The sequence below is a fragment of the Hydra viridissima genome, unplaced genomic scaffold, assembly GCF_058129835.1.
Source record: "Hydra viridissima isolate aposymbiotic clone 2 unplaced genomic scaffold, HvirCarnegie_v1 scaffold_6, whole genome shotgun sequence".
In the NCBI taxonomy this organism is placed as follows: Eukaryota; Metazoa; Cnidaria; class Hydrozoa; order Anthoathecata; family Hydridae; genus Hydra; species Hydra viridissima.
In genome coordinates, this window is record NW_028324305.1 from 8846547 (window position 1) to 8850845 (window position 4299).

General features: G+C 34.7%; 1 pseudogene across 1 annotated transcript; it reads right to left on the minus strand.

The window, feature by feature from the left end:
* Positions 1 to 2821: 2821 nt before the first annotated feature.
* On the minus strand, positions 2822 to 3795 carry LOC149886899 (uncharacterized; annotated as a pseudogene). Its single transcript, XR_016453746.1, has 3 exons — positions 3513 to 3795; positions 3293 to 3405; positions 2822 to 3203 (listed from the first exon to the last, which is right to left on the minus strand). The product of XR_016453746.1 is annotated as an uncharacterized LOC149886899 (transcript).
* Positions 3796 to 4299: the final 504 nt, after the last annotated feature.

Genomic DNA, 4299 nt, shown 5'->3' on the forward strand with positions numbered 1-4299 from the left:
CCAAGTTCAAGCTTTTCGTCCTTAGGATTAAAATTGCAAATGGTAGCATCAGCCGCCACGACAACAGTTTTCACTTACTCGGACGGACCTGGTGTTCTAAGAAGGTTATGGTTGGCTCTCAGTGGAAACTTTCCTGGAAATGTTTTCATTCGAATATTTACAGATGGCGAGATTAACGTTGGAAATTATTCAGAAACCACGGAAGGAATAGGAGTGGACAACACTGGACTTGCTTGCGACTTGCTTTTTTCTCCCATTGGCGGACCTTTTTACGCCAATTCTTTGCAAGGATGCAACGTTTTAAGCAACACTTCGTTGGGAGGATATTTTACTCTTGACATGCCGTTCAGGACAAACATCAGCATCCAATTAATCAACAAAAATACCTCTACAATCACTTACTGGATTCAACCGTTCATTTCTACTCTTGCTTCCATTCCTGCCTCCATCCCTCTTTTCAAACTTTACTGCAAGACCTTCAGATATTTAAACACCACTTACGGAAACGAATATATTTTGCTTGACACAAATGGAAAAGGAAATGGAGTTTTTCTAAAATACATCAGGATGCACATCATCGGCGCTTCTGGAAGCTGGTGGGAATCGAGAGTCAGGATGTACGACGGCAATTTACCTCCTGGAAACGGAACCGTTCTCAGTCCTTGGACACCTTATAATACAAGCAATTATACTACTTTTTCTGGATATGACGGTAACAGCAAATGCATCTTTTTCTCGTCTGGATTGGAAGATTTTTATTTGTCTTCGTGGAACGGATCAAACGTATCCTCGTTCAACAACACATCGACTGGACTGCTGTTACAATCCAACTCCACCATCGGATCCACCACCACCATTTCCTTTTACAGAAATTTTGGAGAAGCAGATTCCATGCCCAGCGTCGCAGCCAGAAGAAGGCTCGTCGTCACTCTCAACTCCGGCGACGCGCAAGTCGGTCAATCCGGAAGCTTTAACCTTCTTCTCGGACAAGCCTATTATTACGCCTAATTCACAAGATTTAAACACCTTTACAAAAATTAAATCTTTTTTTTTCATTACGCGTGTTTATCACGTCATGAAAAAACGTTTTCCCGTCATTGTCATCGTCATCGTCATCGTCATCGCCGTCTTCGCCACCCCTCACCCTCGTCAAAAATTTTCATCACAGAAAAAATTTTTCAACCCCGCTATTATACAAAAAATCATTTTTATCACAAAACATTTTCAACCCCGCGATTATACAAAAAATTCAGAACAGAGATCAAAAATGGTTTTGTCCCAGAACTCTCCTTTTATAGTAGTTATATATATAATTTTATAATATTTATAATTTGTTGATTTAATCGCCTCCTGGAATGAACTTAACTTAAAATTTGAAAAAGTAGTATTTTTTGACCATTTTTATATATTGAAAAAATCGTAAATCGTACATTTGTACCGTACACAATCGAACAGACAGTTCTTTAGAGAACCTTTACGGGTGTATCAAGAACCCTTTAATGGTTCTTTAAAGAACGGCTATATGGGGTTCTTACGGAGAACCCTTTTTAATAGTTCTTCAAAGAACCTTTACGGGTGCTCCATTGGCAGAAGCGTGAAGAATCTTTAACAGTTCTTTAAAGAACCATTCGGGCTTAGAGTGTAGTACTCGACCTGTGTCAATAGAAATTGCTGCAACAATACCGTTATCCACGCCGCTGCCAAGTACCATCAACAGATACACCTGCATCACATAATATATCTGCTTGACTATCTAAATGAGGCAAAATAGATTGCTGCTGTCTGACGATTGGATCTAGTTTTTTCAATGTTCGTATTTCTTTAACAGCTTGATGCATTATATTTTTGGCAACTTTTTTTGATTATAACTTGATAATTAGAAGCAATATTATTGTAACATTTTTCTGTCATAGGGGGAGGATGATTTAGTAATGTAAGAAATAGTTCCAAAGATTGATAACCTTTTCCTATTCTACGCATACTGTAAAACATTCTACTATTAATGTCGAAACTTTTTGTTTTTTGATCTTTTTTTGGAAGTCCAGAACTATTTAAACCAACCACACATAGTACACTTCAATTTAAGTTCAAAAGCAATTCCTAATTTCTGCTTTTGATTAAGCTTTACTGAATCATGTGAACACCTTGGGCACAAAAGAATCTTAAAAGTTTCAGCTAACAATTCCATATCAACTAATCGGTTGCCTGTAATGTTTTTTGAACTGCAGTTATCAACAACTTTAACCATTGAACCATTTAACTTTGTATAAGAAACTGTTGTTGCTATGTTTTCTTTATTTGAAACTTTAGAGTTTTCAGTAAAATTTTTAGAGTGTTGGTTACTATAAAACTTCTTACTTTTATGTCTTTTAGATCGAAACTTACGAGATGATTCCATTTCAATTTGTAAATATTTTTCAACTTTTTAGTTATACTAGTTACATAAATATACAAAGCAATAGATAGAATTACGTCGTTGTACAAACAAAAAGCCTTCTGTACAAACAAAAAGCCTTCTGTACAAACAAAAAGCCATCTGTACAAACAAAAAGCCAAAATCAACTTTGAAAAAAGGGCTTAAAAAGATGAAAAACAACATTTAAAAACGGTTGCTATGCGCGTTGCTAGGGTAATTTAAATAATGAACATCTAAATAAATGAAATTTTGACCAATATCAGCATAGATAGCAAAAATTTAAAAATCAGCAATAGTTTCTACGATAAATTTGAGTTAAAATAAGTGTATTTTTGAAAAATGAATTTTTTCAATAGTTTACACTTTTTTATTAGGGTTGTGCCCCCTTAATGTAATAGTCTCGATGGTGAGGATTGTTTTGGTGGCTTTTTACTTTGTCAGCTAGCTTTCTCCAGTTTCCATTGATGCCACCATTCCAACGTAGAAGATGCGATTGATTACCAGCCCCGCAAGCTTGCTTGCTTCCGAAAAGTGAGCATGGAAAGCAAAGAAATATTTTAGAAGTTGCACTCCAAACAAGCCAATCTCTGTTTATTTTTTCCCCATTGCGAGTTATTTCGTGGAAAACTGATTCAGGAACCTTAATCTTGTTTGAGTCTCTCTGAAAAGATGAAGGATTTTTAGGGGGCCCCTGAAGAACAACTGCATCACGTTCTACTTTAGACATATTTTCAGCCAACAAAGCAGGATCGTTTGTACTAATTGCCTCAACCATCTTATCTTTATACTATTATTTCAAATAAATATTTAAATAAGTATAATACTTACACAAGCTCAAAATGATTATTAAAAGAATCTTTGCAAAGCAAAATTTACCAATAAATTGTTTCCATTTTCAACTCTTGTTGCCGATATTGTGTGCTACTTGAAGGAGGCAGTGCTTCTTCTGAGCTCAAAAAATTTTCAAAAAACTCATTTCCAAAGCCATCCTATTGAAAATGAAGTAAAAGATTTAAAAATCTCTTGATTTATATAGCAATAGTATAATGGGAGAGATATATAAAAAAGAAGGTTATGTTTAAATTAATGAACTTACTATTTCAAAAGCTTGACGTGTCTGGGAGGAATTTGTAATAATCAATGTGGAAACAGCAGGCCTATCCCCATCTCTTTTTTTTGTAGCTCGTATACCACAATCTTCGAGTGTACGTTTATTTTTTTGATCATTTGCTGTCCTATTTGCCGCATTTTTTCTGTTTAGACAGCCAGAATCTTTTTTCTTGAAACTGAACATGTTTTGTTTTTACAAAACAGAATAATTCAAGTATCAAAGCTATTTTTATGTTAATTAGCGAATCTAAATGAAGTCTTGGAATCTCAGTTATGTCAATCTATGTTATGATGAACAAGAACCAAGACCTGGAACCTGAATGAGCAATATTAGCCTCTTGTCAAATGAGTCAGATACTTCAATTTTTGTACTTTAACTTTTGTTGATATATATATGTATGTATGTATATAATAAATATAGATATACATGTGTTTTTTATAAATAAAGCAGCCATTATGAGTATTTTCCCGCAAAAGTTTTGAATAGTCTCAGATTTCCGCATATGAATTCGGATAATGCTGTATTGCTGAGGCAACAATTCTTAAACTCCTAATTTTAAAATATGTGTCAAGTGTATTGTTACAATAAACTTATATTATAAAATTAGGAGTTTTTCCTTGAAACCCTGTGTATCTTTTTTATTAAAGTGAAAAAAATTATTGTCAAGTGTGCGCCCCTTCTGATCCTGCGCCCGGGTAAAAAGTACCCAGTAACCCCCCCCCTCCACGCGGCGGCCCTGTATATACATATATATATATATATATATATATAT